Below are 22526 nucleotides of genomic sequence, written 5' to 3'. Positions count from 1 at the left end.
TCACTTCTAGTCTTCATAATTAAGTGTTTCATACTTTAAAGAAAATGGCTTCACTGGCATTTTACTGGAGTTTCAGGGATAAGTGGGAATAGATCTATTTTAACCAGAGGCTTTCAGTGTTTTAAAATAGTACAGTTTAAATAAATAGCATGAAAACAAAGACTTAAGATGAGGTAGATTCTTACTCAGTGGACTGCTCCAGGGGCAAACCTCATTTACATATGTCCTGTTTTCCCTTTGGCTCCATCATCTTTACCCTTTTCTATGGAAATTGTGTTACCATATGCTAGGCTTTTCATTTGGGAATGCTCAGCTTTCCTGGCTCCTGGGGAATTACAGTCTTGGCATTCCTGAAAATCTCCCATGTCAGGCATATCCTTGTTTTGCTTCTAAGCCAATTCTGAAAGATAGCCTAATAATTTCTCATTCAAAACTTGTATTCAGTCTAAAATGAGTGGAAATTTTAGTGGTAGATCAGCTAGAACTTAGTCTTTTACCATGGGTCTCAGACAGAATGCTTCTAGTTGCAAATAACAGAAAACCCAACTAGCTACATGAAACAGTAGAGATTTATTCTGTTTACCTAACTTGAAAGTTTAGAGATAGGTCAGTCTTACATGCTATTTGATCAAAACTCTTGTTCTTTTTGTCTGCAGTTCTCTCAGCTCTGCTCTGATCTACATGTTGACTGTATTTAGGCTGGCTTCCCTCATGGTTCCAAAATGGCTGAGCAGCTCCAAGTTGAGAGAGGTTCTTTCCCAGAAGTTACTGGATAACCTCTCCAAACCTCAGGGTAGAGTTGGGGGGCAGTGATTATACTGTTTAACCTTGCCTCTGAGTTTCATGCCCTGTTTCTAGAATGAGGGTGGCTCTAGGCCCCCAAAACATATAGGTTATATGAAGCAGGAATATTACTCAAAAACAAAACTAAACAAACAAAAAAAACAATGACGGGGCATGGACGTTGGGAAGGCAACCACAGTATCCATTACCTGTGCTTATTTTTAATATTTCTGCTTTGATCACTGAGTACCATAATCATCATCATATTTTATGTCTTTATGCTTTTTATAAATTGTTCTTCTCTAATTCTTCAAATTCTATTGGTTTTTACCCGTTAACAAACTATTATTGTCTTTTTCCTAGAAGCTTTCCTTAAAATTTATGTTTCTAATCTGCTCTTGAACCCACTGTGCACTTTTTTTTTTTTTTTCATTTCAATGCTTATAAAGTTCTTTCTTTTTTCCTCCAAAGTTACATGGCCTCTCTGGTGCTGTCCCTTTTTTTTTCCTCCTCAAAGTTTTATAAAGACTTTTGTTTTTAATAATTCTAAGCATACTTTATAGTTCCTATCTGTACTGTTATTTGAAGTGTTTTGTTGTCTAATTGTTTTTCTTTCTGTTCTTTCCCTCGTGGAATTCTGTGGGCCCAGAGTAGTTATACATTTGTTTCTGCTAGGTATACCATGGCTAGTATTGGCCTGAAATCACTCTTTTTATAAATTTCTGAGACTTGGATTTCTTGGATCATGCAGGCAGGTAGTATAAATTTGAACTTCAGGCCTTTGTGAAGGCTGGCATATAACTCAAATTCTCAGTGTAGCTTTTGGGGATTTTTTTTTTTAATCCACTTAGAACTCAGGCCAAGGTATAGCTAAGCTTCCTTGATGGCGAAATTGGTTTTATGAGGGTGTTTTATTCCAGTTCCCTGTCACTCAGGGTTAAGTCCTCATTTCCAGCTACTTGATAGGTGTGTTAAAATTTGAGCTCCTTGGTTATTGAAACCGGTAAATCTCCCCCCAGCAACTACAGTCAGTTCATGCTGACTGCTCTAGTCTCCTTCTCCTGCCTGATTTTGGCCTCTCAGCACTTAATTTCTTACTGTGTGTTTAAGGAATGTTTGTTTTATTTCATGCAGCATTTTGGAATGTTTAAGTTTGTCTTAGGTCTGGTTCTCCAGGCAATAGAGATTTGAGGCAGAGATTTGCATGCAGGAGGTTTTTTAGACAATTCTCTTGGCAGCAGCACCTGTAGGAAAGTGAGGGCTTGTGAAGTGAGTTTGGGCAGAGGAAGGAGCTAACCAGAGTGCAGTTTCCACCGCTCCTGGAATCAGCCCCTTGGGCAGCTCTGAACCTTGGGATTATCACACATCCAGGCACTGGGACCAGGTCTTTGTGCCTCAGGGAACCCAGCTCTCTAGCAGTGTTTCTAGTGGCCAGCCTGGCCTTACGAGGATAGCCATCACTGAGCTTCTCAGCAGTATGGGTAGCCTTCTTGCAGGGGCAATCCTCGATTTGGGAGATACAGTGGCCCAGAAGATATATATGAGTAAATCCTAGCTGAGAACTAAACTAATCTGGGGAATGATATAAGGATTTGTGTCCTAGAGGCAGAGAGGACCCTTCCCAAGATCAAGGAGAATAGACCAATACTCTGGGAGGTAATAGTAAAATTCGCAAATCTTAGAACCAAGGAAACCATCTTAAAGGCAGTTAGGGGCAAGAGATTCCTTATGTACAGAGGGAGGAACATCAGAATAACATAAGATCTGCCCATTGAGACCTGGCAAGCCAGAAAGGACTGGCAAGACATATTCATGAGAGGAACATGCAGCCAAGAATACTTCATCCAGCAAGGCTGTCATTCAGAATGCATGAAGAGATAAGGAGCTTCCAAGACAGGCAAAAACTGAAAGAACATGTGACCACTAAGCTGGCCCTGCAAGAAATATTAAGTGGGGTTCTATAAAATGAGAAAGACCACCAGAGTGATATAGAATAGAAATTTACAGAGACAATCTGTAAAAATAAGGACTTTTCAGGCAACATAATGACAGTAAAATAATATCTTTCAGTAACAGTCTAAATGCCCCCATAAAAGAGCACAGGGTTGCAGATTGGATAAAAAGATAGGACCCGTTCATATGCTGTCTACAAGAGACTCATTTTGAACCTAAAGATACATATAGACTGAAAGTGAAGGGATGGAGAAGCATTTTTCATGCCAACAGACTGCAAAAGAAAGCTGGGGTAGCAATTCTTATATTAGACAAATTAGATTTTAAGCTAAAGACTGTAGTTAGAGGTACAGAAGGACACTATATCATTCTGGAAGGGTCTATCCAACAAGAAGATCTAACAATTGTAAATATCTATGCCCCCAATATGGGAGCCACCAACTACATAAGCCAACTGTTAACCAAAATAGACATATTAATAATAATATATAAATGTAGGAGACCTCAACACTCCACTCTCAGTAATAGACAGATCATTTAAGTAGAAAATTAACAAAGAAACAAGAGCTTTGAAAGACACACTGGGCCAGATGGACCTCATAGATATATACAGAACATTCCACCCTAAAACAACAGAATACTCATTCTTCTCTAGTGAACATGAAACTTTCTCCAGAAAAGACCATATACTGGGTCCCAAATCAGGTCTCCACTGATACCAAAAGATTGATATGATTCCCTGCATATTCATAGACCACAAATGCTTTGGAACTCAACCACAAGAAAAAGTTTGGAAGAAATTAAAAAACTTGGAAGGTAAAAGACCATCCTTCTTAAGAATGTTTGGGTCAACCAGGAAATCAAAGAAGAACTTAAACAATTCATGGAAACCAATGAGAATGAAAACACATCGGTCTAAAACCTATGGGATACAGCAAAGGCGGACCTAAGGGGGAAATACATGGCTATCCAATCCTCATTCAAAAAAATAGAAAAAACCTAAATACACAAACTATCTTTACACCTTAAAGAACTGGAGAATCCATAACGAATTAAGCCTAACCCATGCACAAGAAGGAAAATAATTAAGAGTAGAGCAGAGACTGATGAATTAGAACCCAGAAATATTGTAGAAACATCAACAAAACTAGAAGGTGGTTCTTTGAAAAAATAAGATCAATAAACCACTGACCAGACTTCTGCAAAAGAAAAGAGGAAGGACCCAAGTTAATAGAATTGTGAATGAAAGGAGAGAGATCGCAACTAACCCCAAGGAACTAGAAACAATCATCGGAAATTATCAACTGCTATATGCCAATAAGTTAAGCAACCTAGAAAAAAATGGATGCATGTCTGCATCAAAGAAATAATACCTATACTCCTGAAGCTGTTTCAAAAAATAGAAACAGAAGGAAAACTTCCAGACTCTTCATGAGGCCAGCATCGCCCCAAACCAGGCAATGACCCCATCAAAAATGAGAATTTCAGACCAATATCCCTGATGAATATGGATTCCAAAATTCTCAAGAAGATCCTAGCAAATCCTACTGTTGGGATCCAACAGTACATTGAAAAGATTATCCATCATGACCAGATGGGATTTATCCCTGGGATGCAAGGGTGGTTCAACATTTGCAAATCAATCAGCGTGATAGAACATATCAATAAGAGAAGAGACAAGAACCACATGATCCTCTCAACTGATGCAGAAAAAGCATTTGAGAAGGTACAGCAGCCTTTCCTGATTAAAACTCTTCAGCTATAGGGATAGAGAGAACATTCCTCAATTTCATAAAATCCATCTATGAAAAACCCATAGTGAATATCATTCTTAATGTGGGAAAAGCTGAGAGCCTTTCTTTGAAGATCAGAACATGACAAGGATGCCCACTCTTGCCACTGTTGTTCAACATAGTACTAGAAGTCCTAGCAACAGTAATCAGACACCAAAAGAAAGAAAAGGTGTTCAAAATGGCAAAGAAGTCTAACTCTCTCTCTTCACTGATGACAAGATGCTTTGGATGTGGAAAACCCAAAAGACTCCACACCCAAAGTACTAGAACTCAAACAGCAATTTAGTAATGTGGCAGGATACAAAATCACTGTACAGAAATTAGTTTCTTTCTTATACATTAACAATGAAAATATAGAAAGGGAAATTAGAGAATCGATTCCATTTACTATAGCACCAAAAACCATAAGGTACCTAGGAATAAACCTAACTAAAGAGGGAAAGGATCTATATGAATTACAGAACACTCATGAAAGAACTCGAAGACTCAGAAAGATGGAAAAACATTCCATGCTCATGGGCCGGAAGAGTAAACATTGTTAAAATGTCTGTGCTGCCCAGAGCAATCTCTATTTTCAGTGCCATCCCAATCAAAATACCAACATCATTTTTCAAAGTGCTAGAACAAACAATCCTAAAATTTGTATGGAACTAGAAAAGACCCTGAATCGCCACAGAAATGATGATAAAGAGAAACAAAGCTGGGGGCATTACATGGCCTGACTTTAAGCTATACTATATAATATATATGGAACACAGAGGTTGAGTAACATGAGTGAATTACTAAGTGGTATTCAGATTCCCATCTGGGGAATCAGTATTCATGCAGCTCTAGATGGTTGTTTCCTGGTTATTCTTTTACATTCTGTGCTGACCCCTACATTGGGAACAAAGCTTCTTCACTGGTCACTTCCTGAAGGCCAGTGGAACCATAGATGCGTGCCCTACAACTCAGCAGTGGTATTCCTACTCAGTAATGTGACTGAAGATTCAAGGGTTCACATCTGTGGCCACATAGTGGTCATGCCTGTCTTGTTTATAAGATGATATTTACTCCTCTTCAGTTAACTTTGTCTTCCCTTCCATTCTTGGGCTGTTTCTGCTTAGATCATATATGATCAATATCGTTTCTGCTTAATATGATCTCTATCTTGCCACTGGTCTTGTCTTTTCAATTTTGACAGAATGGTGAGTTGATACAAGTCATTTACAATAGTTGAGGAATTGTATTTTAGTGAGAAAATTTGAAAGATATCAAATATTTGGGGCAGGTGCCTGGGTGGCTAAGTCAGTTAAGCGTCCAACTGTATTTCTGCTGAGGTCATGATCTCAGCTAGATCTCTGGGCACCCTCTATGTGCTCTCTCTGTAAAAAACAAAACAAAACAAAACATTTTTTTGTGAACAATTTAAAGATAATCACATGCAACTAATTTTGTCCAGTGGAGTAGTCTAAGTCTAGAAGTTAGACTTTTCCTAAGAATGTAGAATCTGATATCCTAAATATTTAGAAATACACTGCTGATTTCAGCTGCTGAGAGAGTACGAAGGGAGAGAGGTATTTAGGTAATTGCTATCTGCTCTTAAAGGGAATATAGACTTAAATCTTTCAAAAATTTGTATATAAAAGTTTTCTTTTAAATACTGTGATCATTTATTTGTGTTGATTGAAGTTTTGTGTGCATGGTGTATATTTGGAAAATCTGGAGATTACTAGGTAAGGTTGATACAAGTGGCCAAGTTAGAAGGATGATCAGGCTATGTATCACAACCCACAGCAGAAACATGAGGGTCTAAGAGCAACTGGAAACCTGCCTGAGACAAAAGAGGCACATTGCAGGCTTCAAATTGTCCCTGTTCATTTCTCTCAGAGCAATCAAATTATTTGGTAAAGAAAACAGTACAAGTTTCTTTTAAGTTGAGCTCCCAGAACCAGGCTATCCTTTCCAGCAGGTTCTAATCAGCTAGTGAGTGTGGAGCAGAAGGGAAAATGTGATTACATGTGCTTATCCACCTGAGTCACCAGTTTGACCTTTCACTGGCGTTATGTCTAGAGGGTTCTTAAAAACCATGACAATAAAACCACATTTGTGTGCAGTTACACCATTTAATTATGTACGATATACATATAGTTTATTAACATTAAGTTTTTAATAAACGCTAAAGTGAGCAGAGTACCCCTGTAATCTTGGGTCAAAGATTTTATCTTGCTTATCCTTGTGACTGTGCACCTAGCACAGTGCTGGTGTGCACAAAGCCATGAGCATGTTTTTGCGTGAAGGAGTCCATGAGTTAGGGAATAAGAACCAATTTTTAAGTTGGTACACATATCACTGTCATCCATAAATCCTTCTGTTATGAATATGTTTCATTTGCTTTCCTTAGGTATTTGAGTCCTTCCTTTTAAAAACTTACTAAACTTTGGGATGCCTGGGTGGCTCAGTCCGTTAAGCATCTTGTCTTCAGCTCAGGTCATCATCACAGGGTCCTGGGATCAAGTCCCTCTGAGCAGGGAGCCTGCTTCTCTCCCTCTCTACCTGCTGTTCCCCCAGCTTATTCTCTCTCTCTCTCTAATAAGTAAGTAAAATCTTTAAAAACAACAACAACAAAAAAGTTAACAAACTTCAAGTATTTTTCCTTTGTAATTAGGATTCTGTAACAAATAATGGCGTATATAACAAATATTGATGTAGTGCTTTTTATGAGTCTGGTCCTCTTCGCCATAAGTCATACTCTTCTCATGAAAACCTTAGGAGGTGGCTGTTGATATTATGTGACAAACGTGGGGAAACTGAGGCACTGACAAGTTAGGTAACTTGCTCAGAGTTACTGGCTAGTATGAGTCTCAGTGGGATTTGCAGCTGTGTCTGGGTTCCAGAGTCTGTGCTTCAAGACCACAGTAGGTATACTCCTGTCTTTAAAAATACCAACTCGGAATCTATTTCCATCTCTCCAGAAGACTGTCCATACGAGTGGGGTTTATCTTATTGTTTATAGTAAAATTTTGCTAAAATAGAAATTTTCTGAAAGTAACTTTCACTATACTTACCTTTTATCATCAAGCTATATAATGAATATATTGGGTTATTTAAAAAGTTACATTTTTTGTAAGTATATTTTAAGTGTGCCTTTAATAGTTACATTGATAAACTATTGATAGTGGCAAGTGGGCATTATTTCCAATGTAATGGTGGGTTGCTTTACCTTTCTGCTGGTAAAGTGCTCTTTCTGTCTGAAGCATCTTTGAGGTGTCAGAAGAAATGAGAGTTGTTGGATCAGAAGGGTTGGATTTTTAGACATCTAGCTGTTATTTTTGACACCTGTGCTAGACACCTAGTGAAATCTGAACCTAGGACTGCCCTTGGTCTGCTCTAATAGCCCTGGGACCTGAGGAATTGGAATGTCTTTCTCCTTACCCAATTCTGTGATCTAGGAGAACACTATGAAGGTTCATGCTCCACTCTAGTTTGAGTCTGGTATCACACAAATCAAGGCACTCAATTTACATTTTGTTTTTGGCTATATGCAGCCCTTTAAAAGCCTTTGGATATTAGTATTTTAGTTGTTTTAAAGTCCCCATTAGCCTGAATTTTGAAAAAATGAAATGTCTAAATTCTGTGCCATCTCTTAAGCAAAGCCTGTCATTGAAAAAAAAAAAAAAAAAAGGAATTATCTGTTGAATTCATGTATAGCTACAGCAGAAAGGTTAAATGTGAACAGAGCGTTGTTTATCTTTTCGGGTGTCACTGTTCTTAGGAGAAGAATGTTGACTTTATCTCTTTTTTTAACCTTTATGCCTTTCCTCTTTCCCCAGTAACCAGTACCTTTACAAATACAGCATCTTGCAGAAATTGCTTTATGTTAAAGATTAAAAACAACAAATAGTGACTATTCTCTGTAAATCTTAGTATTTGCCAAAATATATTCTGTGAGACTTTACTTTTGGGGGATGCTCCGCTGCAGTGTGGTTTTGTAATCATAAGCTGAGGAACAGTTGCATCAATACCACCCCTCCCAACACACACACAGATGGTTGGGTCAACACATGTGCTTTGAGGAGCTACAGTATATATGAATATGTTAATGGTACAGAGAAATCTTGTAGTGATAAAAACTGGCTTCGCTTCCATTTGTTGGAACTTAGAACCCTTTTCTCCATAATATCTGTTGGCCCTTTATGATCCACAGACTGAGAAATAATGGTGCGCAGTATAGCAGTGTAACAACGTAGTGTTTTGCTGAGGTTTCAGAATAACAATCCATCAAAAATCTACCATCATTTCATTTCTAGTTAATAAATAGATTTTAGGAACTAGCACTTAGAAATTGTTAGAAATTGAAGTTACAATGAATCTTCTTTGAATTTATATGCTATGGTTCCTTATATTTGTAGGCATAATATTTACAAATGACTTAATTATTCTCTACTTGGTACATAGGGTCACAATGATAAGCCTTATTAATTCCAACTCTTGGGGAAGTCATGCAAATCCAAGATAATATAAAAAATACAGACTGTTTTTTAAAGAAATGAGTTTTATCACTGTAAATATTTCATCACCAATTATACTAACAAAATATTCCCAAGCAAGAGATTCTGGGTGGAAATTCTTTAAAGAATAAATATCAGTTACTTACAGTTAGTTCAGGTACAAATATGTAGATACTTCTGAAATACTTGAGATTATTTTTAGCATTTCTTTCAAAGGCTTTAGCTTTTATGACATGAATCTTATTTATAGTATTTGCTTGCTAAGTCATTTCTTTATAAATGAATCTGCTACGGATTCTTAATATGGCATGTCTCATGAAACCTTAGTTATTTAGTGAGCTGCATCCTCATTGAGAGTAGAATGAAACATGGAAATAAGGCAAAAGAGAGATCTTACCTAATGATGAAGGAAAAAAAACTTGAGCAGTGATAAAAATTGACAAGAACCCAAGGCTTGACCATTAAAGCCAAAAGGAAGGATTAATAATTGTTAAACCAAAGGAAAGGCACCTGTTTGTTGAGTTCTGTAAAAGTCCAGCTTGAATATCAAGAAATATTAAGTTACCTAGAATGAAAAAAATAAGAAAAAAGTGATAGGATGCCGAGGAAAGTGAAAAGATGCTGGAAAAGAAAGATGAAATTAGTTATGGTGGTTGTAGCAGTCATGATGCTTAGATGTGGAGGTGATCTGAAGGCAGAGGCCAGTCTGCAGACAAGCCACCTCGGAAGGAGCAGGAGCAGCTGCAAAGCCAGAGATGCCTGTGTGACTGTTGTGGTGGCGGCTGTGGGTGCCAGTGTGCTTCCCTCTGCCAAGTGCACTTGGGTCCAGGGAAGACACCCGCGGGGTGGCAGCAGTCCTTACCCTGCTGATTGTTTGCATGCCAAGTGTTCATCTCCAGAATATATCTAAATGCTCCATTCTTTCCTTTTGTTGTATTTTTAAAATAGCATTTACACTTTTGTTTGTAAAATCTTGTCATATCAGCGCTTCTTACCAGGCTTTAATAAACCTGATATGTTGAGATTTCCTTTAATGGCTTTTTGCTTCCTCGGTACTTTAATTCCTTTGTACTACGAAAAAGTATAGTAAAGCATGGTAGTGTCACCCCTTTGACAGGAATGGGGACATCACGGTGAGGGTTGATTGGCTAATGCAAAGCATGAAAGGGAAGGAGGCTTCCATGAGCAGAAATTTGGTATCTTCACAGGGAAAAACCATGATGGCTGACTGAGCAGGCTTTCTGAATTTAACTTTTAGATTCTTGATTATGCACTCTAAGTATTAAATCTTCAAGCATTATCTGTATCAACACTGACTAATCTGCCTTTCGTTATATAATGGATAGCTGATCTAGCTTTCCCTTTTAAGAAAATCCTTGATGTATTAGGTTGTTAAAACAAATTCTAACATTTGGTGCTCATTAGTGTTGTAACCGAAACAAAAACATTTTAATGGTTGATCCCAGAGTATTTTGAAGTTATTGTAACTTTGCTGGAAAGGTATTTAAGCTGTAGTATCAATTACGAACAGGCCACGAGCCAAGTTTCAAAGCTGTTTCTAAGTAAGATGTTGAGTTTTTCAGAATGCAAAAAAGACATTATATGGCTGTGTGCCATGTGTCAAGGAAGCAGAATGGAACAATTACAGCAGAATTTGTATTGATAATAGTGTTTCTAAGTGAGTAATTTAAGATATTGTGAAGTGGAGTTTGGAATAACTCCCCAGGGTGTCCAACAATTGCTTTATTTTAGTTGTAGACTGTGAAAGAGGTGTTTTGAATTTAAAGGATGGGAATTGCTGATTAACAGTAAAAACTTCAGACTTCGCATTTAGGGTTTATAGCTCGTTGACCTGACTAAAAATGGGATACTTAAGCTTTCTGATTGTACATTTCAAGAAAACTGTCAATCATTTATCTATAAAGGTTAAAAGAATAGTTTTTTATAATCTAGTGATTAAAAAGGTAAAATCGGGGCACCTGGGTGGCTCAGTGGGTTAAGCCTCTGCCTTTGGCTCAGGTCCCAGAGTCCTGTGATAGAGCCCCAGATCGGGCTCTCTGCTCAGTGGGAAGCCTGCTTCCTCCTCTCTCTCTGCCTGCCTCTCTGCCTGCTTGTGATCTCTGTCTGTCAAATAAATAAATAAATAAAATCTTAAAAAAAAAAAAAGGTAAAATCATAATTCAGATACCTTACTGTTTGTTTTTGGCTGAGCAAAAGAGTTTGCAAAGTGGCTATTTCTTTGAATACTCAAACCTAACTCACTTGGCTTGTGGTAACTGTTGAAGAAAGGCAGAAGTGTCACTAATGTTCTGTGTGCATTCAAGATTGATTCTGCACTCCATTTGTCATCCTAAAGCAAAAACAGAAATGGAGACAGAATGATTAGATTCATAGTAAATACCATCTAGTGGTTTATGTGTGTGTTTTGACTTTTAACTATGCATACTCTTCTTTAAAGGGCTCTTAAAAAAAAAAAAAAACCCAGAGTATTTTTTATTTAAATTTGTTTGAATTTGTGTAATTTCTCAATGTAAGATAAAAGACTTAAAATTACATAGCTATTAGATGTGTTTTCAACTAGTGTTTTTGAAACATTATGTAGATCTGCAATGTGACATTAGCACGGGAAACAGTTCTTAACAGGGTTCTTGATGAGCTTCTTGTTATTTGAACAATATGTTTAGGTTGTTTTGAATGATTTTTATTATGACTGTGAGTTAATTTGTTTTTGCGCGCATGTTTGTGTATTTTGGCTTTATCTGGACCTCAGCCAGATAGTTTAATGATCATGCTATTGAGAGACAATTTTGAAGCCCTACTCTTTACTTTTTCCCCCTCTGTAAGATGCAAGATTTTGGGGTGGAAGTATGTTTTGAGATACAGTATTTAGATACTATATGGGTATAGTATTTATATTATTTATTTATATTATTTATATTTCTATTTAAATAGTATTTAGAAATGTATGAATCACTTTACATGTTTCTAATATTCAGAATGATTTACAGTGAAACTGAATTCTTAGCAACTAGTCAATGTCCTTTATTGAATATCTGCTATTTTTACCTGAGTAAAATGTAAATTTATCAGGTTTAACTTCTAGGATACTTTGAAAATATATTTTATTTTATTTTTTTCCCTTTTTAAAAAATTTTTATTAATTTTTTAAATTTCTTTTCAGTGTTCCAGAATTCATTGTTTATGCACCACACCCAGTGCTCCATGCAATACGTGCCGTCCATAATACCCACCACCAGGCTCACCTAACTTCCCATCCCTCTCTCATCCAAAACCCTCAGTTCCTCAGAGTCCACAGTCTCTCATGGTTTGTCTCCCCCTCCAATTTCCCCCAACTCCCTTCTCCTCTCCATCTCCCCCTGTCTTCCATGTTATTCCTTATGCTCCACAAATAAGCGAAACCATATGATAATTGACTCTCTCTGCTTGACTTATTTCACTCAGCATAATCTCTTCCAATCCCGTCCATGTTGATACAAAAGTTGCGTATTCATCCTTTCTGATGGGGGCATAATACTTCACAGTATATATGGACCACATTTTCTTTATCCATTCATCTGTTGAAGGGCATCTTGTTTCTTTCTATAGTTTGGCGACTGTGGCCATTGCTGCTATGAACATTGGGGTACAGATGGCCCTTCTTTTCACTCCATCTGTATCTTTGGGGTAAATACCCAGTAGTGCAATTGCAGGATCATAGGGAAGCTCTATTTTTAATTTCTTAATATTTTAAATGTTGGTTTCCTACCAGTTTAATTTTTAATTTTGAAAAAAATTAATTCTGTTAAAAGTGAAATTTAAATGTTCAGTTTAATAATTTATTTTTTATTTGTTTTGGTTTATATTATTTTGGTCCAGAGCCACAATGTAGAATATTGCTCATATAGAATAAAATGTCATTAACTCCAAACAGATTGGAGTAATTTTTGTAATTGTCCTAGGGAGATTTCTGTAATTATTTCTTGAGCCTATTGTTTTGGGCAAGTATTGCCTTCTGCTTTTTTTTTTTAAACCTGTGTTCTGTGGCATGATTTACATGGAGAATAACAGCCGTGGGTGTTCATTAGGAGGAAGAAAGATGGAAAGTAGTAGATTTGTTTGGGATCCATTTTCAATGTTGTAAACAAACAGAATCAAAATATCTTTATGATGATGAGTAAGTGCAGTTAACAAGTACATACAATGGCAGGAGAGTGAAAGGACTGTGTTGGTTGGGGATATTGTTTCCTTTCAGAAGTGTGGGAAGGCTCTGTAAAGCTGTAAAACGACATGCTTTCTGAAGTTCATTTTCTAATATTACTTAATATTTCTAATATTGAATATTACTGTGTTTGAGGAGTAACAGCTTCTAACTCAGATTACTTTTTAAGATAGATACTGTATGCGTGTGGTAAAAAATTCAAAAGGGGTAAAGTTATTAGTCCCTCTAACCTTCCCCTGTCCTTAGAAGCGACAGCTGATGCCAGTTCGTTCAGTCTCCTTCCTGAGATTGTATGCAGATACAAACATGTATGTGATATCTGCATATTTTTTATTTATACCACAAGCAGCGTCTGTGCCCTCTCCCCTATTTCACAACACATCTTAGAGATCATTTATTTGGCCAACATGTGTATTAATAAGTGCCTGGCTGGCACACATCCTGGGAATAAAGCAGCGAACAAAATATGCAAGATCTCTGGGGCACCTGGGTGGCTCAGTGGGTTAAAGCCTCTGCCTTCAGCTCAGGTCATGACCCCAGTGTCCTGGGATGGAGCCCTGCATTGGGCTCTCTCCTGGGCGGGGAGCCTGCTTCCTCCACTCTCTCTGCCTGTCTCTCTGCCTACTTGTGATCTGTCTGTCAAATAAATAAATAAAATCTTTAAAAAAAATATGCAAGATCTCTATTCTCATGGAGCTCACATTCAGGTAGGGGAGATAAACACACATGGAGAGAAAGGATGAGTATTAAAATAGGGTTATTTTATGGTGCTTAGGGATGGTCTTAGAAGCAATGGAGACCTGTCTGACAAGAAGTGCCTAGCCAAGGGAAGATGAGCAGAAGGAGGCTTCGGGAAGGTAAAGAAATCAATACTGATGGGGGCATGGAAGGTAAAGGAGTCAGGCAGGCGCTAGGCCAGGTAGGGCCAAGGCAAATGGTTTGGGTTTCATTTTAAGAGTAATGAGAGGCCCTTAGAAGGCTTGTTTATGTGCCTGATTAGTTGAGCGTGATGTCTGCTTTAGGTTTTTGAATGGATAATGCTGGCTCCTGTGAGACTCCAGTCTGTAGACAGTAGGTATCTATGCATACAGAGCTGCTTACTAGTCCCTTGGAGGGATGATGGGGCATGTGCTTAGTCCTCTTTGGCTGACCTTTACGCTATTTCCATTCTTGGATTTTGTGAACAAGGCTGTAATGGCACTATCTCTATGTATGGATAAATCTCGTTTAAACTTTTTTTTTTTTTTTTTTAAGGTTTGGGGAGCAGAGAGAGAGGGAGAGAGAAAATCCTTAAACAGGCTCCATGCCCAGTGCAGAGCCCAACTCAGGGACTGATCTCATGATGTGAGATCATAACCTGAGTCAAAATCAAGGGTCAGATGCTTGCTTAGCTAACTGAGTCACCCAGGCGCCCCTTGTTTAAACATTTTAAAAGTATTTTTAAAAATGTGGACGCAGAATGATATTCATGAAGGAGAACCAATGATACATACCTGAGCTTTGTATTACTAAAATATGTTTTGCAGATGACCAAATACTTCTACCCTGAATACCTTGAGCTGGCTGGGGAGAAGTCAGAAACATGTGTAATCTTGGTAACCAATGTTAAACGAACATTTTTTTTAGTCTCTCAGTCTAGTTTTTTAATAAAATTAACTTTATCGGGGGTACCTGGATGGCTCAGTTGTGTCTGCTTTCAGCTCAGGTCATGATCCCAGGGTCCTGGGACTGAGCCTTGGGTGAGGCTCCCTGCTCAGTGGGGAGCCCGCTTCTCTTTCTCCCTCTGCCTCTCTCTGAGACCATGCTCTCTCTCTCAAATAAATAAATTAAATCTTTAAAAAAATTAAAAAATTAACTTTATTGAGATAATTTGTGTATAATAAAATGTACCCATCTTAAGTGTATGGTTTTCAGTGTTTGGCACATCTCTACAGCCCCTTCTAAAGAGGTGTTCTGGGCTCATCTTGTTCTTTCCCTGCTCAAGCTCTGTACCCAGTCATTTCTCCCAAGAGCTCCAGTTCTTCCTTGTGGAGAACAGTGTTTGAAACAAAGATCTAGACACTTGGTGTGCTCACTACTGCCAAGCCCTCATTGCTTTTACGTCCTGTCATATATGAATGTGCATGTGTGTGTGTACACACCCAGGTGTCTACACAGGGAATATATATCTGTGTTTCTGTATTTGTTCATCTGTATAAATACCCTCTGTTGTAGTCTGGTGTGATAGGGCTTTCTTCTTTTCATGCAGCCTGCCTCCCACTAACCTCAGGATTTTGCTTACTTGTTCAATCCCTTATATGTACAACTCTTCTGGCTATAATTAGCTAGATTTTTGCTATAGGACTTGTTGGCTCCCCTTTCCCAGCAGCCATGCCCTGCCTGGGGGACGGGAAAAGGTGAGGGAAGGGAGAGGGAAGAAGGGAAGAGAGTGAATCTTGTCCCAGTTACTCTATTGGGTGGAAAGAACTGAAGGAAGGAAGAGACCAGTTAGAATTTTAAACCTGACAATAGACAATTTCATCAGTTTCTCTTTCTCTCTTTTTGTTTCTGACTTTCATGTCACCAGCTAAGTTCATAAAAGTATTTGTAGTACTCTTTATGCCTTTTGTTTTATTTTTGACATTTGAATCTTTAATCCACCTGACATTTACTTGGGGGTGTTTTAGGATCTAATTCTATTTGATGTGTCCAAATGGAGTTTGGAGTTGTCGAAATGGAATCCAGTTATGCCAACATTGATGTTCACTGGTCTGTCTTTCCCCGTCTGAGCTGAGATGCCATCTCTACCCAATTCTGCTTTACATTGTTGTTTTCCTGCATTCATATGTATGTCCCTTTTATCTCTTTGTTCCGCTGTTTGCCCAATAGTGGGATAACACCTCACAGGGTGATTGTGAGCATTGCATGAGAAATGGATGTCCAATGATTAATAATGAGTAGAGAAGGTGTGATTATGTACACATTGGAATATTACTCAACCATGAAAAACAATGAGATCTTGCCATTTGCAACAACAAGCATGGATCTTGGGGGCATCATGCCAAATGAAATAAGTCACAGAAAGACAAATACTGTGTGATCTCACTTATTTGTGGAATCTAGAAAATAAAAACCAAGCACCTGAATACAGAGAACAGATTGATGGTTGCCAGAGGCAGGGGGTGTGGGATGGGGGAAATGGATAAAGGGGAATAAAGGGAACAAACCTCCAGTTATAAAGTAAACTAGTGACAGGGTTAATAACACTGTAGTGCAGGGGCGCCTGGGTGGCTACATTGGTTAAGTGGCTGCTTTGGCTCAGGTCATGATCTCAAGATACTGAGATGGAGCCCCATATCAGGCTCCCTGCTTACTTTGGTGATCATTTAACAATCAGTACAAATATAAAAATATATTCTGCACCTGAAACTAATGTAATGTATGTCAGTTACACCTCAGTAAGAAAATGACTAGAGCTAGCTGTCTACTGCAGTCAACACATACTACCCATTGTTATTAGCATCTCAGTAGAGAAGGAATCCACTATTGAAACAGTAAGAGTGAAAATTGAAAAAGAAACATAAAAAGCATAGCAAGAAGTACTGGCATCTCTTTTTTTTCCATAAAAACTCAGAATGTCTCATTTTTGTACTCTACACATGTGTGTGGGGTGGGGGAAGGGCAGAGGAAAAGAGAGAATCTCAAGCAGACTCTGTTTTAAGTGTGGAGCCTGACGCAGGGCTTGATCCAATGACCCTGAGGTTATGACCTGAACTGAAAACGAGAGTCAGAAGCTCAAATGACTGAGCCACCCAGGTGCCCCTTAAATACTGTTTTAATGCTAGCTTCCCATGAACTACATCTCAGAGTAGTATATATCCGCCCCCTCCTTCACCCCCAAATCCTTGTAAAATGCCAGTCTCAAAAGCAAAAAGCCACATTTTGGGAATGCTTCCTTTGTGTATTTTCTATTAAATACATTAACTCTATATAGTCCATGTTTAATCCTGAATAGTGAATGTGTATATACCATATATTAACAAAATGGTGGTAATTTCTGTATGTTATTAATGGTTTCTCTGAATGCTTCTAATTCTGTGACTAAAGTCATGTAAGTAGTTTGTGTGGTTTTTTGAAAAGATCAAATTAATGCATTTTAAAATTCCAAGTGTCTGTTCTATGTATGTTCCACACCTATGACAAGATGATTTTAGCCATTCACTTGTAGAAAAGAAACACACTGTCAGGGCATGCCAGCTTTGAGGCATATGTTCTATTTTTGCGGGGTAACTGTGTGAAAAATACCAATTACTGAAACTCTGGGAAGAATGAAGTTACTTGTAAACTGAGTATGTGTGCAAAAAGGGCCATCTAAATCAGAACCATGCTAGATGCAATAGACCAGATCTGTATAACATAAACCTTTCCAGATCAGTTTAGCTAGAAAAAGAATTCCATGATTTGGGAAGGCAGCATTCACAAAATAGTATTGTTGACAATAATGTCAGGGAAGTAGTTGGCGGCCGGTCTGACAAACATGTACCTTAGAAAGACTGTGGAACTTGAAGTACCTTCATGAGTGACTGTGACAGGTTTTGTTTCTAGTACATTTTTTTTAAAGATTTTATTTATTTATTTGACAGAGAGAGATCACAAGTAGGCAGAGAGGCAGGCAGAGAGAGAGAGAGAGGAAAGCAGGCTCTCCGCTCAGCAGAGAGCCGGATGCGGGACTCGATCTCAGGACCCTGGGATCATGACCTGAGCTGAAGGCAGTGGTTTAACCCACTGAGCCACCCAGGTGCCCCTCTAGTACATTTTTTAAAATAATATTTTAATGTATATGATGCATTTTGACAAGTGGAATTATGAAATTTCTAAAAATCAAAAGCCTTAAAATAAAAGTACCAGTTCAGTTGGAATGAACATCATGACCCAGTGTGATACATCGATTATATCACAGCACATCCAGAAAAAGAGAAAAGAACACCCTGACCATTTTGGCTCCTGACAAGCATGTCACTGAGATTCTGAAAGGGTGCCCCCTGAGAAAGAGAATGCATTCTGATGCCCCACACATATTAGAGCATCCTCTGAAAGAGGGATGTGGAGAAAAGCACAGGGCATGGGCGGGGTGGGGCAGCAGGCCTCTGTTGAAGTCACTTCCTGGTCGGCGGCAAGGCTGCCTCCCCATTCTGTGCCTCCAGCTCCCGAGCTGGGACATGTGCAAGGTGGATGTCCTGCAGTGCTTGCAGGATTGACAGGGGCGCTGCCGTGAGAGATGCCAGCAGACCTTCTCCCTCCCTCCTTCACTCCCGCCTATTGCTTTTCCCCCTCCTCCTCGGTGTTCTCATCTTCCCATGTGTTCTCAGTTCCAACAACTCCCTTGTCCTTCCCTTTTTCTCTCTTCTCACTCTCTGTTTTTCCCACTTTACCCCAAGGGTTATTATACTTTTAGATTTCCCAATTCCTGTCCCTTTGCCTGACAGCCCAGTGGCCGTGATTCCTTCTTCCTTGTGATGCTCCTGTCTTTGCGTGCCTTCAGCAGGGCTGCTGAATCGCTGGAATTGTAGGCAAGATTCTGTGAAGATGCATTATTTAAGGGAAATTCCCTTAGTTCTTCCCCAGTTTTAGAGGATTTCACGAGTTTTCTGAGTTGAAGATGTCCTCCTTCCCAAATGATTTGTGGGGCCCCTTTCCATTTACTTCTTGGGTATCAGGGAACCTCTTTGTACACAGGAAGGTGCTCTGCGCTTTATTCTCTGCATTCAGGGAGGACAGGAGATCTGCACCAGACAAGTATAAAGGGACTTAATTATTCCCCAATAATTCATTAACTGTTGCATTCCTGGGTGTGCTTTAATATTTGAGTGTAACAGCTCTGCTTTTAAATATTTTAATGGTGGATGGTTATCTATTAACTTGTTCAAAAAAAGTATCAGGAGTTGTCAAGGCAGAGAAGAGTGTTTGCAAAAGGGGGAAAGTAGTTTGCTGCCTCTTTAAGACTAGGATTGAGAGAAAGAAGAGGAGAGAGAAAGAATGGGAGAGAAGTTTGAGCCCCAGGCTTAAGCCTTTCCAAAAAATAACAACAATCATCGGCGCGTGGCAGGATCCGCCAGAAGAGGAGGGAAGCGCTTTTTTTGATCCTGATTCCAGTTTGCTTCTCTCTCTCTTTTCATCCCCCAAATTATTCTTCGCCTGATTTTTCTCATGGAGCCCTGCGCTCCCGACACCCCCGCCCACTTCCCCTCCTCCTCTCCCCCCGCCCGCGGGCCCCCCAAAGTCCCGGCCGGGCCGAGGGTCGGCGGGGGCCGAGGGTCGGCGGCCGCCGGCGGGCCGGGCCTGCGCACAGCGCCCGCATGTACAACATGATGGAGATGGAGCTGAAGCCGATGGGCCCGTAGCCAACTTCGGGGGGCGGCGGCGGCGGCGGCGGCGGGCGGCAACCAGAACAGCCCGGACCGTGCCAAGCGGCCCATGAACGCCTTCATGGTGTGGTCCCACGGGCAGCGGCTCAAGATGGCCCAGGAGAACCCCCAAGATGCACAACTCGGAGATCAGCAAGCACCTGGGCGCTGAGTGGAAACTTTTGTCGGAGACGGAGAAGCGGCCGTTCATCGACGAGGCCAAGCGGCTGCAAGTGCTGCACATGAAGGAGCACCCGGATTATAAATACCGGCCCCGGCGGAAAACCAAGAAGCTCATGAAGAAGGATAAGTACACGCTGCTCGGCGGGCTGCTGGACCCCGGCGGCAACAGCGTGGCGAGCGGGGTCGGGGTGGGCGCCGCCCTCTGCGCGGGCGTGAACCAGCGCATGGACAGCTACGCGCACATGAACGGCTGTAGCAATGGCAGCTACAGCATGATGCAGGACCAACTGGGCTACCCGCAGCACCCGGGCCTCAACGCACACGGCGCCGCGCAGATGCAGCCCATGCACCGCTACGACGTAAGCGCACTGCAGTACAACTCCATGAGCAGCTCGCAGACCTACATGAACGGCTCGCCCACATACAGCATGTCCTACTCGCAGCAGGGCACACCAGGCATGGCGCTTGGCTCCATGGGCTTGGTGGTCAAGTCCGAGGCCAGCTCCAGCCCCCCTGTGGTTACCTCTTCCTCCCACTCCAGGGCGCCCTGCCAGGCTGGGGACCTCCAGGACATGATCACCATGTACCTCCCCGGCGCCGAGGTGCCGGAGCCCGCCGCTCCCAGCAGACTTCACATGTCCCAGCACTACCGGAGCGGCCCGGTGCCCGGCACGGCCATTAACGGCACACTGCCCCTCTCACACATGTGAGGGCCAGACAGTGAACTAGAGGGGGGGAGAAATTTTCAAAGAAAAACGAGAGAAATGGGGAGGAGAGTAAGGAACAGCATGGAGAAAAACCCGGTACGCTTAAAAAAAAAAAAAAAAAAATCATCACCCGCAGCAAATGACAGCTGCAAAAGAGAACACCAATCCCATCCACACTCATGAAAAAACTGCGATGCCAACGAGAAAACTTTTATGAGAGATCCTGGACTTCTTTTGGGGGGACTATTTTTGTACAGAGAAAATTGGGGGGGTGGGGCGAGCGAGGGAATGGACCTTGTATAGATCTGGAGGAAAGAAAACTACGCAAAACTTTTTAAAAGTTCTAGTGATATGGTAGGAGCTTTGCAGAAAGTTTGCAAAAGTCTTTACCAATAATATTTAGAGCTAGTCTCCAAGCGACGAAAAAAAATGTTTTAATATTTGCAAGCAACTTTTGTACAGTATTTATGGAGATAAACATGGCAATCAAAATGTCCATTTTTTATAAGCTGAGAATTTGACAATATTTTTCAAGGGGAGGCTTTTTGCTGAATTTTGATTCTGCAGCTGAAATTTAGGACAGTTGCAAACGTGGAAAGAAGAAAAATATTCAGATTTGGACATTGTAATTGTTTAAAAATTGTACAAAAGGAAAAATTAGAATAAGTACTGGCAAAACCATCTCCGTGGTCTTCTTTAAAGGGGAAAAAGTTTTAGATTGTACTAAATTTTTTTTTTTAACTTACTGTTAAAAGCAAAAATGGCCATACAGGTTGACTTCGTTGGTAATTTATAATAGCTTTTGTTTCCCAACTTTCCATTTTGTTCAGATAAAAAAAAAAAAAAACATGAAATTACTGTGTTTGAAATATTTTCTTATGGTTTGTAATATTTCTGTAAATTTATTGTGATATTTTAAGGTCCCCCCCCTCCTTTATTTTCCGTAGTTGTATTTTAAAGATTTGGTTCTGTATTATTTGAATCAGTCTGCCAAGAATCCATGTATATATTTGAACTAATACCATCCTTATAACAGGTACATTTTCAACTTAAGTTTTTACTCCATTATGCACAGTTTGAGATAAATAAATTTTTGAAATATGAAAAAAAGTATTTTAATGGTGTTAGGGTTATAAAAAGCATTTTGTAGTAATTTTCCATTTCAGATATTCCTAACAAGTGGCCAGCTCTACTGAAAACAAAATAGATGTTTCTCATTTTAATTGTATTTTTTCCAACTTGGAAACAAAAGCATTCTATATTTTTGAAGCTAATTGTCCAGTGGAGGAACGCTTTATTTGGAATCATTTACAAACTCGTTAGGAAAAAAGTTCAGATTGACAGCATTTGGGGTTTCTCATAAGCATTTGAAGGCAGACAGGTCTTCTATAACAAAACAATAATGTAGACTTTTCGTCTATATTTTTCTAGTCAGCCAAAGTGCAAAGTTGTCTTCTTAATTAAGATCATCATTCATGTGACTCACCATGATAGCCTGACAAAGTCAGACCTCCTCTAGGAGGACGAGATACCCAAGTAACACATCTTATGTATCACAGTTGAGAGAAGGAAAATACTCCTTTGAAATCAATGCTGCTTTTATTTCTGCACTGCTAATTCGGACCTCAAAAATAAAATGTCCTTTTTCAAGGGTCTTAATTCTACTGGGGAGTAACCAAACCAAATTAACAAACACAAGCACCTTACCCCCCTTTTAAAAAGCTACTGGTGATTAATCCTGGTTTAGTGTGTGGGACTTAGCTAACAGGGTGTCACAAACACGTTTAACGAAAGTAATTAAGTGCATTCGCTTGGGTCATGTGCTAGTGAACATGGCAGTGATGGTGCATCGTGGGTACTTGCTCGGGCAGTTTGCTGGTGAAGGTGGCTGTGACGGTGCCTTGTGGCTACACACTTGGGCTGTGTGCTGGTGAATGTGGCGGTGACTATGCCTTGAGGGTGCTCGCTCAGGCAGTGTCCTAGTGAACATGGCAGTGTCTGTGCCTCACGGGTGC

General features: G+C 39.9%; 1 long non-coding RNA gene and 1 pseudogene across 2 annotated transcripts in view; both read left to right on the top strand.

The window, feature by feature from the left end:
- LOC309857542 overlaps positions 1 to 14908 on the top strand; it is a 44241-nt gene extending 29333 nt beyond the window's left edge. Inside the window, exon 4 of the long non-coding RNA XR_014307762.1 lies at positions 14765 to 14908. This is a non-coding gene — a long non-coding RNA (uncharacterized lncRNA). The remainder of the gene's footprint in view (positions 1 to 14764) is intronic.
- Positions 14909 to 19573: 4665 nt separating this feature from the next.
- LOC309857539 (transcription factor SOX-2 pseudogene) lies at positions 19574 to 21608 on the top strand (annotated as a pseudogene). Its single transcript has one exon. The product of its transcript is annotated as a transcription factor SOX-2 pseudogene (transcript).
- Positions 21609 to 22526: the final 918 nt, after the last annotated feature.

Source organism: Mustela nivalis (assembly GCF_964662115.1).
Source record: "Mustela nivalis genome assembly, contig: HAP1_SCAFFOLD_868, whole genome shotgun sequence".
NCBI lineage: Eukaryota > Metazoa > Chordata > Mammalia > Carnivora > Mustelidae > Mustela > Mustela nivalis.
Note: the sequence above shows the minus strand (reverse complement) of the source record. Positions and strands in the feature narration are given on the sequence as shown.